Source organism: Danaus plexippus, chromosome 20, assembly GCF_018135715.1.
Source record: "Danaus plexippus chromosome 20, MEX_DaPlex, whole genome shotgun sequence".
Taxonomy (NCBI): Eukaryota; Metazoa; Arthropoda; class Insecta; order Lepidoptera; family Nymphalidae; genus Danaus; species Danaus plexippus.
The window spans coordinates 161650-177971 of record NC_083550.1 but is presented as its reverse complement, the minus strand read 5'-3'; positions in this window follow the sequence as shown (position 1 = coordinate 177971).

The following is a 16322-nucleotide window of genomic DNA, read 5'->3' as shown; positions in this document are numbered from 1 at the left end:
CGTTAATTACAATAACATCAGTGTTATTGAACTATTCAAACATATTCTCTATATACAACATATATAACATTTCTCTTATAAGGATCGCTCTTTAAAAGGATTTATATTTTTTAATCAATAGATTATGAATAAAGCGAGAGTTGTATGAAGGGAACAAATTAAAGAATGCTTCTTGACACAAGGTTAGTATTTATATCTATCTAACCAAAAAATATATTTTAAATTTAAAACCAAGCTTCGTCACGAGCGGGACTCGGTGCTGAGACTTGCTAAAATATCATAACCCAGTAACTATTATGATGCTGAGCCCCAGGATTACACTCAATTGTTTATTTTTTATTGTTATTTTATTAAATAACTGAAATAATTTTAATTCAATACACTTTGGTCTAAATACTTATATAGTAAAACATAGCGATTTCTTTTAATTTTTCAGTACTGTAATATAATAAATTGAAAATTAAATTATTATAAGATGTTAACTTAATTTTAATGAGACATAATATTAATTGTCGCATTATTATTATATCGATTATATGTTGTTAGAACCAACAGTCGGTGTTGTTAACAATAAACACGGGAGAGGAGAGAGGGGAGCGGCGTACGCTGCGAAACTTGCTCAATTAACAGACGGACGATAAGGTTGTACACATCGCATGACGAGAAAACGAATAAATTGGACTTACCTTTATTATGTGGATATTTCAATCTGCAAGAAAATCATGGTTTCATATTTACTTTTGAATATATAAATAAAAAATATATCCTTACATTTTTGTAAACGTGTCTCAGTGTTGCTTAAAAAAATGTAAGTGGATGGCAATAGTCTTATTTATCCTGCCAAGTCTTTCGATATATTTACCAATCTGTCTTTTCATAGTATGTCACATGAGAAATAAATTTGTGATATCACTTTAAATGGATATCAATTTTAATCGATACATAAATCGAGTTTCTTACTTCACAACACTAACGCCCACCGGTAGCTAAACTCAGGTATCGGTAAATGAAAAACAATAAATCCCACCCCGCCGCGGATCGCTGAACTGTTGTAAAACGCCTGTTATTTATAGATGTACTAATGCGATAAATACATTCTAATGTTGTATTTTTTCCAAGTTAACTAACTTAAACAATTTAACGGTCGCAGCTGAGACTCCCACCTCCCACCTCCAGGATCCAGGCTCCAGAACACAGAACACAGATTACAGAACTTTAAACATTACGCGATTCATTATAAGCCGATGACTGATATTATTAAGAAGGCTTTGATGGAAACGGAAACAATTTATTATGATTAAATATGTAAGTAAATATATTATAAATATATCAATATTATTGATACATCCATTGATTTAAAACTAATTCAGTGTAACATTAATAACATAATCAATTAACTCGTTTCAATATAAATTATTATTATATATTAATTATTTCTATGACATCACAAGCCTCACCCTTTGGTCCATTTAAATCATTATAAAATGACCAGAGGAAGGTTGAGGGACTCAAGTTCGGACAATTAGCGCTAGTTCTAAGAGCACAATGAAAGTGTATTTAGCGCCGCCTGCTGTACATGAGTTAGTGAGTGAGACAACTGGTGTCAGGAGTCATGACCAACTCCACGAGTGTTACATTAACAATACATTTTCTAGCATTATGAGAGAGGTCAAAGGACACTTCTCAAAGTTCTTTGAATATTACTGTCTTGTACTTAAGTCGACCTTCTCTATCTTTAACATGTCTATAATTAATTCAATTTAATGCGCCAAAACAGGCGGCTATTATTATAATGACTAATAATAACAATTAAGCTGCAACAACACAATTTCTTATCTAAAATTATTTCAATAAACTGAGACGGAGATCAGAAAAAGAAATGTTAAAGAAAGGGAATATCAGATATTGTAATTTTTAAAGTTATAAAAAAATAGATTTAGCTACTTGTAACTGATTTGAGATTTATAAATTCCACTTACATTGGCACGAACCGAACTAAACGGGACCAAAAAGAGGACACGACAAAAGTGGCAATATTTTAAAATATGCTTTAGTGAACGAGAATGGGGGCGAGTCGGGAAAATGGTATTAGCAATATTGTAAGGGTTCAGGGTTTTAAGTGCAAGGAAGTGTTAGAGAAGATCGCCGAGAGCTAAGAAAGTATAAGAAGGGATACGTACCATATATGAGATCATTAAAGCAGACATTAGGCCACGGTATATAATATATATTTGTAAATTCATAACTTGTAATAAAAATGTGAAAATAATGAAATTAATTTATCTTAACTTACAAAATAAGTAATCTTCGAGGCAGTCTCAGACTGTTTAATGCTGTATATTGAAATGACACTAATATTATTCGGGTTACTACGCGCAATAATATTAGTTTCATTTAAATGAATATTTACGAAAGTCTTTGATCTCATTACTATATATCGTCCAATCCAGTCTGTTGTCAAGTGAATTAAGTGAAAAATAAAAAATCTTTGGTCGTTTTTAAGTGGACGGTGTCATGTCTAGAACATTATTAGGTGTGTCTGTAGTGGAGTGAGCGTCGATTTGCAGCACAAATTGTTATTTACGAGTTGGTGGTTGTCGCCGGCGTCTCCAGACCTCTTAAATTATATCCTAACCTGATTACTCGCTAAGTGCGGTTACTGGCTGCTGATTTTTCCTAGCTCCACTCTAAATATGCCAAACTCTGCGCTAATTGGAAGCCTCCACTGAATGTTCTGTTCCTAACGCGATGTTTGGTTTCCATTTGTTATCGTTACTTCCCACACTCACCTACATGTTCACTAATTACTTAACTCGCATTACTTAGATCCTATAACCTGTTCTGATCAATGGTTATTATATTACAAACGGTTCAATTACTTAAATATACAATAAAAACACGCTTTTGACTTTTGAGACGCGATTTTGTGTTTGAGTTCTAGACCGCGTCGACATTTGAGACACTCAAATTCATTATATTTTAAATTTCAAATAAATGGAAATTTAAGATAATATTTAAGATAAATCTTGCAATATTCAATATAGCCTGTGTATTCTTCTGTATGCCTATAATCTATGTATATTTTTTTATTACATCTATAAAATTTGCTTCAATTATTATTACCTATTTTTTTCAAGAACAAATCGTCATATTACCGTTATGTAGAAGATACAACAATACTTTTATTGTATCAACACTGTTTTATAAGAAGTGGCTGACCTTTGTATAAAGAAAGGACTCCTTTTAAATTATTATATTTATAATTTTATTTTTTTACAAACTGAACACAAAAACAACAAAACCTATAAACGTACATAGCTCATACTTACAATCAAATACCCGAAGTTCGATTTATATAAAAATTAACTTTCAATAAACAATTAATATTCAAAATGCCAATTAGCAGATCAGAATGAATATTTATCTTTTATCTTTTATCTTTTGGTCCTAACTGGGAGTTGTTTTTTGGACACTGAATCTCCGCCATAACTCAACCGGTAAAAAACATCTCATCTACAAAATGGATGCTGAATAACTTTCAATTCTTCGTTTCCAATTTCCAAACGGCTTCGTTCCGATATTTATTGGAGAATCCGATTAATCTTTAATTCCGACTCTCTGTTCTGTTTTAAAACGTGCTTATAACTTCGTCCGAACTTCGACTTTAAACTTTATCGCGTCTCATTAAGATATATATTTTATTGAGTGGATTACGTCGGGAGTATTAAAAGTGGGAAATATTTATGAGCTTTCGAAGGAAATTCTTTCTGAATGTTTGCATTTATGAAAATATGCTCCAATGAAAGGGGACCATCGACTTATACAGGGCGATGTGTTCCTTAGACACACGAAGCAAAGTAAAAACATACGAATAGTCATATGTGAAGGAGTTCAATGTGAAAAAAGTAATTTCATAGTATTATAATGAACCGATCATATTGACATGTGTTTTACGCGCTTCGAAACGTCCTGGATCCGTTAAAAGACGATGGTGATCGTGATCGGAGGATGGTTTAAGAATTATACTTTACTTATGTTCGAATATTTTAAAAGATCTGAGTGTCCGGTGCATAGATTTCAGCTTTAAAATGTTGGTGATCGGTGATCCCAGAAAAACGTTTATATCAATAAATTGTTAGTAAAAATTAAAGGAAAGAATGGAAGGACTTTATGAAAAATTAAATAATATAAAAAAAAAATTATATATCATAGTGTTTTAAGGGAGTGTTGTGTTGTCTCGACTCTCCGGACTTTGTTTCGATCACTTCTTTGAGTGTGAACTCTAATCTTATTATAATAATTTCAGCACTTTTGGACACAACAAACACATTACACCTAAAGACAGACATTCGCATTCATAATGTTTTAAATAAAGAAAATGAATCGCTACATATATTTAAAAGCTCACAATCAGTTTCATAATATGTTATTAATAACTTTAATAAGTTTTTCTTCAGTGCATTTTAATTATTTTTCCTTCAGAACCTACTTAATTAGTCTCATTAAACACATATTATAATATATCTTAGTATCACAACGTCCTGTATCAGCGGCAATCTTTTCCGATCACTGAATGTAATTTATACGGGATCAAGTGGGGTCTAATAATGTAACAACCCCCCCCCCCCGTCGACCCCAGACCCCTAAAACCCTCGTCAACCCCGCACCTTACAACCTCATTAACCAACAAAAATCTAATTATCACCAAACGCTTAGTTCTTAATTACGAGGTAACTATTATTGACTTTAAGAATAGGAAAACATTATGAAAACGCACATAAAAATCGCAGGATCCGTTAAAAATAAGTGTAGGAAATATTTTGTGGGCTTAATTAAGCTTGTATTTTATTAACGAATCTCAATTGTTCAGATTTCCATCGTCTTCACTATTAATTTTTTCCTGTTAACAGAATCTGTCGTAGCATCACCTATTCATCCACGACCCGCGTAATGTCGTAGCAGCTGAATGTAACTTTACAACAAACACATCTGTTATTTCCATAAACTAATAACATAAACTTTCATTGGAAAAGAAAATTAATATTGAAGGACTCCCCGCCTCCCCGCCTCCCTGTCCCCTGCCTCTGCCTCCTCCTCCTCCAGAAACAATAAATTGGAACCGACAAGAATCATTCGGCACCAAACGATTATAAAAATTACTTTTTCAATCTTTATATTGCAAACAATTGAATTTTCCTAACGAATTCAAAGGAATGTCGACTCTGTTGCGAGAGTGTAAAGATTAATTTGCAATGTTGTGGCACACGAAGGTAGATTTCTTGAGGGTTCGATTGGCAGCGTATTTTTAATAAGTGGGAATGATTTACGCGACGCCAGCACCACGCGGCGCCTAATTACACCCACCATCACCTCGCACGGAACAAAAAATATATATTCACCAACTCATTGTCATTTAAAGATCTGCTCTGGAGTCTGGACAATTAGCGTTGTCATAGATTCATAACTTCTGTATGGCATTTATATTAACTCAATACTTTATATCATTTCCACAGCTAAGTGCGGCACTTTTTATATGCTCCCATAACGTTTTAAACAATATTTAGACAACAGACTGCTATCAAAATAAATCTGCCTCCGAGCTACAACTCACTCGGCCGTATCTTATTTAACAAATCCTATAATATTTTCTTTGTTTTCAAATAAAAATAAGTTAAATAATTCCCCCATCGAATCAAAACACAGGTAAGATATCAAACGTCCCTTTATTCCTCAATGGCCTCGTTCTAAATAAAAACATAGCTTCCAAATCGTATCTATTTTCCAAACATCTGCAGCTCGGATTAATAAAATAAACTGGTTGCTCAATAATGAGCCCTAGTCCCTTAGGATAAGTGTAAAGTAAACGCACATATAATTTGGCAGCATTACAACTGTAAGATTTCAAGAAGTAGCGTGTGTGGCAACATTAAGGAGAATAAAATTTAAATATGGCAGCATTGCGCTATAAAAGTATGAGATAAAAGTAATACAATTAAAATATTGTTTATGAGAAGCACAGAGGTTTGAAATATTAATATACATATTTTGTTACAATAATTTTTAAAAGATTTAATTTTGGAAACCTTAGGGATAACTGCTTCTAGGAAATGAAGTGTAATCATTTGAAGAATGGTTTTCTATTAAGAGTCTTTATATCAGGGCGCCTCTCGGCTCAGTTGAGTATATATTTTTTAAATCATTTGTGGACAAATGCGGTGTAATTAAGTATTTTCAATAAGAGGCAGTATAGGGTGGTTTATGGCTCGTATCGTAAGATGGCGGAGGTAAATATTTTTGCGCATTACAAACATTCGGCGTGCTCGTATTATTCAAATGTGGCCCAATAAGAGAGCATTTACGGCCAACCATAAAACTACAATCCAACCGAACGAATAAATATCAGACCTACGTAACTTATAACCTTTTGGAACACGAATTAAATATTATGGAAAAGACATACTTACCATCAAACGGCACACCTCGTTATGTTGAACACGCTCACTAAAATAATAAAATATATTATATAAAAGACAACTCTATAGACACATTTCTCGTCTTTTATCCGTGTGGCAGACTAACTATTAAACTGTCAAACGAAAGCGGGATTATTATTTCTGGTAAACAACAGTGACAGCATTCTTTAATTCAACTTCTAACAATCATAGGAGAAGTACTTGTAAAATCCATTCACCTCTCGTTGGTTACTTCCAGTGGTGTTGTTTGTCTCTTTGTTGTTATAATAATACAAGTTGTAAGGGAGTTACGAGCCACACCGAAACAACCGGACCACAGTTAATTTCACCTGATCCGGTGCAGAGAACACGCAACGCTCCTACAAACGTTTGTACAAACTGAACACGTCAATAAACATATTCAAAACACATCACCTGTCTAATGTTAAGGAACCTCTTAGTTCCTTAAGAGTTCCGACGACGTATCTATTTAATTACAAAGTACTAGTACTTAAGTGAGAAGAGCCCAAAGAGTGCAAGTTTTTAAATAAAAATCAAATATAATGTTGGAATGTATTATTAATATCTAATTATTATTGTTACAACATAAAATCACAATTTTCTGAAACTCGCTCTATTATTAGGAGCGTTGTCTACTCTATCACATGAGTTGAGGATCGTTTTGTTGTTCTTAGACTATTCCGTTTGTACAATGTACAGATTTACAACACAAAATATATAAAAAAACAGTTTGTTCGGATGAGGATCAGTCCGTGTGTGAACTGACCACACCGACACACATCCATCTACCTTCACTTTCATATATAAATGTATTCGGTACTAAACTTTACTTTTTACGTATTGTGTACCTCTATCTTAATCATCAATAACTAAATCAGTATAATTCACGTTAAATTAGAGTATAAACATATGTTCGTTGTTAATTCCTACTCATGAATACAGGTGTCGCCAGTGTGATAGCTGCCTCCTCTCCGTCTCTAGTCTACAGTGAGTGCTTGTCGTAGGTGCAGCTGTCGGTGGCGGAGCATCTATTTCCATGAGGTTCCAGGTGCGGCCGCTTTAAACTTTTATATGTTTCGCTCGACGTTTCCCAATCATTTCCATAACCGGCACTAATCTTTTCATACTACTGATATTGCGAAAGATTCCATAAAACCTGAGAGCGGGACTCTTTCTTACCTTTATAGTTTATATGGATATTATAAAACGAAGATTGTTATTCATACTGAAGTGAAATGAATATGCGATTTTCTTACTCTTTTACGTTCACTTTTTTTCCAAATTCATGTAGTAAAATAATATCTTCTCATATAATCAGATGTCAAACATTTATACAATTTCATCAATGTCTAACACCTGTCAATAAATTTTGGGTAAAATTAGTTTACAAGTATTTCTGTGATTATTATAGTAGTTATCTGTTATTAGTTTACACTTGTCTACTATAGTTAAAAAAATATATAAGACTTTCATGTATACATTGTAAGGAGTCCTTTTTGGCTGTGCGGGTCAAGCCGTATACGGGTATACTTAAGAAAAATTAAAATGTACCAAACTTATGTCCACTGTTTAATGATTTTAATTGAAATAATATTTATTCTATATGAATGACGACATGAAATTATTTTGGTGATAAAATGCTTGTAATACATACATCCAATTAAATAAGACAGAGAGTGTACCTACTGTGAACACGTGTTTAATGAGTGACCCGCAGTATTAATATAAGAGGAACAATTAGGAATAGTGAGAAACAACCGGGAACAGTCACGGAACATCCGGGAATAGTTAGGAACATTCCAAAGAGGGTCACAAGACGCGAAGAAGTTTTTGTTCACCGACAAGTGTAACACCCTTCACTATACACTCCGACGCTTATCTGAATAATATTTAAGTACTGCCGAGGAGAAATGATATACGAGCTTTATATTAAACAAGCGATCATCTTGACACTTCGTTGTTAGCTGTGTCATCATTAATTAAGAAAATAAGTATTTTATATAATATTTATTAACTAGATTATCTTCTCCGAGCAGATCCTCTCAATGTGAGCATCTAAAAATATTCAGCATACCTTTTTAACAATTGCTTATATCATTTCATTGCTGTTATTTGTATCAAATTAGTAACATAATATAAATAAGACATAACATCGTCCAGCAATATACATTAAACTGATTTTGATTACAATTTAATATTTTTTTTTTTCGATTATAGGTTAAATATTGATTTTTCGGTAATTATTTTGAAAAGTGTAGGAAAAATAAAATATGTTGAATATTTTTTCTGTCAATGATACTCGTAACGCGTGTCACTGATGCGGTATTGATAACGCGAGGATCGTCTCGAGGCTCGAGTCGGTCCGCATTATTCCGCTGCCTTCATTGAACACTTTAAGCAAGCTTACTCGTAACTCAAATTGTTCTTCAAATAACTTGTAATACTGCAGCATTAACGGCTTTGAAACTGATCGAAACTATGAAGACGTTTGTGAGATATTAAGGCTTTTATTTAAGTAATAAACCAGTACACTCAAAACGTTACGAATATCATGCGGTTACCAAACTTTGTCACTCAGTTCAGACTCTTCAACTTAACTAGTAATTTTGTTTCATGACATATCGGCGTGTAGTGTTCAGTACTGTGTTTTTTTACTTTATAATCGTTTTCCTTGTGTAAAGACTATCAATGTGTAATTGTAAGTGTATATTATTGTTGAACACACTGTATTACCAGATCAACGTCTGCTGAATGTATAGCATCCAGAAACAGTGCGTACTAGAGAATATAACACTACGGAAGAACAGTCATAATACAACTTAAAAACGAAAGATTTTTTAATCTAAGGATTTATTTACATTTAGGAAAAAGATTAAATTGACAGAATGAAATATTTAAGCGATATAGAAGTGTTCTAATCCATTAATAAATTAGTTTCTTTATAAGCTATTGTTAAGTCACACATAATACATTAACTCTCGAATGACTCGTGAAATGATCCTGTTTATTTAACTGTTCGGTTGTTTACAAACACATGTAATTGCGTGTAACCCTTTGCTGTATTAACTGCGGAGTGTCCCGGGCGCGTGTCGTTCGCGCAGCATGCACGCGTCTTGCACGCGGCAGGCGCCGTCGCCTCCGCAACCAACACGCTAATCATATTACAAGAGGATTACAGCAATGATCGATGTTCACAAATTAATGTCTCGTTATCTGTGAGAGGGGAAGCCATGTGAACAATTATAGTATAATGAAAACACTGTTTACTCTATGCGGTGGAAAAGTGTTTATAGTAGTTCACAATAAACACATGATTAGGCTCTTCGGTTTTATAAGTGAATTTTATTGTAATAACTTATTCTATGCTTGTTAGCCCTAACCCGCGGCCTTTCTCACAAAGTAAACTTCTTTGAAATACCGGCCCTAATCCTTATGATTTTTAATCAATAACTTCAGGACCACTTCGTCTGAACCCGACACCTTTTTTGAGATTAATTATGAGAACTGGCCTGTAATTTAAAGAGTGATAGTGGAACAAACATATTCTGAAATTCAGAACTTCATCTTTCTTGCGGTTCGTTAAAAAAGGCTTCCTACTCGTGCTATACCCGTCACCGATTTAAAGTTCTCTTAAAATCGGTTCAGCCAATCCGGAGTTTAGTCGGAATAAATAAACAGAAAATCAAAAAGTTAAAAAATGCATTTTCGATGTAGTTATTGTATATATAGTTTGATATGTTTAGTGAAAGCATATTTTCTCATTTGAAATAATAAAACACGCTTCAATTATATTAATGGCCGTGTCATGTGATGATATAACAATAGTGGTTAGTAGTAGCCAGTAGCCAATAGCCAGTAAAATGTAACAAGGAGAAACATTAAACATTATCAGTATGTATCAATACTTCATTCTTAAAATTTTTCCAAATTTTCAAGTTTCTCCTTTTACAGAACTCTCTCACATATTTTATATATCACCTACTCATAGGCACAAATATTACACATTGTGTGCTACTTGTGTTATAACGTCTTGGTTATCTTATTGAAGTATTCCATTTAAATGAAACTAATATATTTCGGATATACTACGCGGATTTTATTATTTTAAAACTACATAATCCGGACGAGTTGGCTGTCCGTGATCACTGTTGCTGAAAAGTAACCGAAACGTCGGGATTATGTAGTTTTAAAATAATAAAATCAGCGTAGTATATCCGAATATGTATTAGTTTCATTTAAATGAATAAAACTCGCGAAAGTCTTAGATCTCATTATGTGAAGTATTTCATGCTGCACGTTTACAATTTTAACAAATCAGGAATCTGTGCGTATATAAAACTGATAATCTGGCTTGACAAACAACAAGTCTTATAATATTAAATATTGTATTAAGGCACAAAGAAATCTGTCCGTGGTAATATGCGAGGTAAACATTCCCTCACAACAGATACAATCCCAACTAACTGCTACACTTCAAAAACTTTGCCCTTTTACAATTCCTAAACGTTTCTGACCGACATGCTATCAAATGCGGCGACTTGTGGATAGGACGAGTTTCTACACGGTAATATTATAATTTTATTATCAAAAATTATAGCAAATCATATTCTGTTTATAAATGTGGCTTATTTCTGAAATTTTATTAAGTAATAATTTGTCAAACGTATTTTTGTTCTTTACTTCATTCCTTAACATCGAGTACACATACCTAACTGGATTAATCCCACTTTTAAGACGCACATATTCCGAATAGTAAATTAAAAGATGTACATATTTTTAACAAAGTATTATACAGAGTCAGTCGTATCCACAACATGATGGCGTATGATGTAGGATTGATATTCAATTCGGAATCGCACCGAGAAAGATCGCCGCGGGACAGCGGGCTTCAATTGAATTTGAAATCATCTCCCTCACCACCCCCTCCCTCCCCCCACCCCCACCGGGGATACCATCACACAAGATGATATAGGATATTATTATATGTTGTCATTATGTCTACAAAATATATACAACGAGTATTAGTAGCACATATCATAAATTAAATCAATACCGGAAGTTGGCAGCCATGATACTATTTTTGAAAAACGGAATAATATTGTTGAATATATTTACTGAGTGTATACATAACAAAGATTTACTATTATTTTTAAAATAATATTACACTTAATTTCTGTATGAAATTCTTTCATAAGTGTTCATGAAATCACAAGTATCCAATATAAAGTATAATCGACAGTCACCCTAACTGCCCCTGGCCAGCGCGGCCATTTTCTTGGCCATAGACAACAGTTTTATTATTTTTATATTTATTTATCCGTCGGTGTTTTTCCGTCGTACTCCCCATCGTTTTTGGCACTCATTTTTATGACGTAGCAAAGGGCGCGCTTGGACACTACAGTAGGTACACTTGGTAGATATCAGCTCTATGGCTTATTGATATTTTTTATTTCCTTTTTAAACGCCCTTAACTTATCATATAAACGAAATATATTAACTACTCCTGCATAGCGGTAACATTATTGTTCTTTAGATAAATACACTACATAATTAAAAAATATACTATAATACATTAATAAATTTCAATAGCTAACTTGAGATAAATATATAATACTAAAAATGTTGGTCAGACACATTACACAACGAAGGTGTCGTTAAGATAAGTAAACAATCGTCTTAACTTAATATTTATAACGTGACATTAGGAGATGGCCCTTCCTCTCGTCCTCTCGTCTCCTCATCTCTTGTCAGAGACGGCGTCATTATTCCCGTAATGTCCACTCTATGACAGCAACAAGGCAACAGTATCAGGTGATCTCCCCATGATATGTCAGCGATTCTAAACAGAATACCCACCCCATTTTATCGCATAACCTTTACTATCCAACTCACATACGACTCGATAAAAAACAACCTTATATATTAAACGTAAGGATTAGATTGAGTCGTAGTCATCTTCTCTGACGATATAGAATATATGGGCATGTTCTTGTGCTTATCAATTCAATATCAGAACGTATTTGATCGCGTCGTTTCTCTCGTTTGTTTTGTTTACGTGACATTCGATCATATTTAATAATGTTGTGATACAACTCCTTCCAAATTATGTTACATTCACAGAGTTATCATGGCTAGTATTCGATAACGATCTCTATTCTACCATCATTATCAATTTTAATCTGATTTCTCATTATACAAACGATAGTAAATGTAGAGTAAGCTCACAAGTTCTAAGGTCTAAGCGGTCTAAGAGATCTAAGCGTAAGAATTGTCGATAAATGGAATTTCCCTGTACGGAGTCAAAATTATGAAGTTGGTATTTCAGGGGCACCGAGCCAGAGCTAAGAGTACCACGGCACCGGTTTCAGGAGAGAAACACCCTGGTCTACATAGTAAGTATTTATTGCCGCCGCAATACTTTTGCAAATCCTTCTTTAAAAAGCTTTATCCTTAAAATGTCAGGATTGGAACGTTTATTTCCGCTGCCAAAATAAACTAATTTCTGCCGTACCGATCTTCTAGCAGTTGAATTACCATCAACTGTTATCAATGAACCCTCATGGTCTCCAAAGTGCCGTCTGTCAAACAAGAATTGAGTTCTGTACTCTGATCGTTATGTGTTGTTCAAAGAATGTTGAAAAACCTCGTCCTACTTATTGAAAGACAATGTAACCTTAAACACTGCAATATTTTTTTAACCTTTCTTTTAACCCTTTTGCTACTGATACTACACGAGATATATTTTGACAAATATGTTAATTATTATTTGTTATTCTTTCGTTAACTTTTATTTTCAATAGGTTTATTTGCAAAGGTTGCACAATCATTCTGGTCAAAACAAAAGCATTAATATTAATTCATTCCTACAAAGCTGTGGATCCCACTGTCACCGTACTTGATGTGATTCTTATAATAAATGACAGATTATAGTTTTTCAAGAGACCGCCTGTATTATTATTGTAAGGAGCTGTCTGTATGATTACCTCTAGTTTGTATCGTTACACTACTTACGGCGCGTTCATAGCTTGCATTAGTAAATGTTCGTACATTAGGTGTAATGTTCACGTAGTTTATTGAATGAGACATGGGAGAGTCGTATGTAGTGTAGAGTAGTGACAATGCAAATTAGTTAGGTTTGTCTTACATTTATTTATTGCTATGTTTTTCTAGTCTAAGACTAGCAATACAATATAGCAATTAACATAGCAATACAAAGCGAACAGTTTGAGAAAATATGTTCTTGAGGTGAAAAAAAAGTTGAAATCTATTGAAACATATTCAGAATAGATGTTTGTATTTTTTTTGTATTACTTTAAAAGTTTAATCTAAATATCAGTTGCCTTCAATTACTTCGCTCGCAACTTTAAACCATCCTTCCATTCACACCCTTACAAGTCCAACATACAAAACTTTCACTGACCGAAGACGACGCTGTAATTAACGAACGACAACAAATTATATCGTTTCAAATTAAATTCCAGAGAATAAACGGAAAGACCGAAACAAAAAACAAATAAAAATTAAAAGTTGACTTCATGATATGAAAAAAAAAGAAATAAACTTAATTAACAATAACAATGAGCTACGAGAATCATATAAAGTATCTACCTATTAACAAACGTGTTAAACGTTGTACGCCAGGCTCAGAGCTCCACTTATTATAACATTTATTTATATTATTTCCGATCAGTCATGGCGCTGCAAGCGTTGTAATGATCACAATATTTTTATAATGTTATAAGAGTAGGTCCTGTTAATAAACAACTCATAGCTCTTGCAAACACAATATTTTATAAGTCATTGATAAAGGTTCATCGGTTTTTGGGATATATTTGAATATAATTTAGTACAATATATATATCAATTTAATTATGTAAGCATATCCGATAGAACCTTGAATCCTTTGTTATTTGGTTAATTAATGAATACCGCAGTTAAACCGTTATTATAATATATGAAACTAAATCACAACACGTCGCCCGCCGCTCCGCAGTCTGCACTCCACACCGTACAGTCAACAGTCGCTCGTTTTTGTTCTCCAAAGTTTGCTCATTTTGTTTTTGCGACGTGGATCGCCGGACGCGACGTTTTTCTAACCGCCGCTGCGACCACCGGCACCACTTAATCAATCACTGTTTAATGTTTAGCTTGCTCTCGTATCGAATTAAACAACGGTTACAAAACTTCCTTGGTTCAATAATAGTTTTTACACATTAAAGTTTTATAAAATATTGTATAGGTACATTGATTAGAATATTCTACGAAAATTTATACAAACCGATCATATCAAGGAAAAAGTCACTCGATGTGTTTCTTCTTAGACTTTACTCTTTTCCTGTTTGCATCCAAAGCATTATTGATTTAAAAGTAACTTGAATGTCTTGAGACACTCGCAAGTTGTTGACGACTGATATGTTTTGATGTTTTAATAATAATTATATAACTATAAGATGAAACACAGAATATAGCAGTACCATAGAAAAAAGATCAAACAGAGATTCGTGGGACGGCACAGTCCAGTCACCCCAAGGACAGGTGTTGACTTACAATGCTATCTTTAAATCAATACACAAAGTGTGTAATAGTGACGTAAATAGGCATTGCTGGAAACAAACTAAAACTCATTAAATAGTGATGACAAACTATACATTAACCATTTATCCAATATCAGAAAAGAGGTTCCTTATTTCGCTGATAGAATAACGCGGTCATTCATGAACAGACTTCTGAGTTCCAAGTACCTACTGAATGTAATCTTAGTAGTCATCAATGAAAATGTTTTTTGTGACTTTATCTTGCCTAGATGAGATGGTTTCGACTTTTGTTGTCATTATTCATTATTATTCTTGTTTCAATGACGGATTTTCTGATATCTTTAGTAAATACGGTTTTTCTATAAGTATACTAATTTCAAATTAGTAACAAATAATGGGTTACATAATTAACACTTAAATAAATTTAATTCAACTTTAAATATTTGATGTTAGTATAGAATCCTAGAGGATATTTGAAGGGGCAATCCAGACCAGACATATTTCTGTAATCGCGAATTTTAAAGCGCTTTGCGCTAATAGCACTGACGGTTCCTGGAGAAACCAACATCCCCAAAGACCATGCCATCAAGGTCAATAAGATTATGATCTCACTCACGAACTCACTAGGAGTGGATTCGTCGTAGATTTGTACGATGGAACCAGCAACCGCACGGAGATTCCATGGAATGCTGAAAAGTGTCGTCCCGTTTTTCTTTTGTTTTATTCTAACATTTCATCTTTCAATCAATAAAAGACAATTTATGGTTGTAAATTGATAGAATTACCAAGATGCAAACACATTTAATGTTTCTTATTATATATTTATATTTTAAGTGTTTTGGTTTAACCATAGTCATTTTTTTTTTGGTTAACTTGGTTCCATTTAACCATTGTCATAGGAATATGCTATATTCTCGAATTAATTTTACATAAAAAAAAAGATTTTGGTAACTCTATGGTTAGGTGACAGATGTCAACATTTTCATCAAAGACCATTGACTGATGCGGATGTGATTGCTCGAAATAAAACTTTTAAAAACACAATATTTAGTCGTAATAGTCTATACTTTTTAATAGATTTTTTTTTACGTAACATCCATGCTCATTTTAAAAATTTACAATTACCACTTCCTTCCAATTATATATTTTAATGTCACTGTTGAATTCTTTACAACGAAATTAATTTTTTTAGTATTCATAAACCATGAAAATTACGAATAGTAAAAAAGTTATGACGGTTATGATAACTTATATGGGTGATAGCAATTTTTAATACTAGTACAGAATATTACAATTTCCCCTATTTAAATAAATA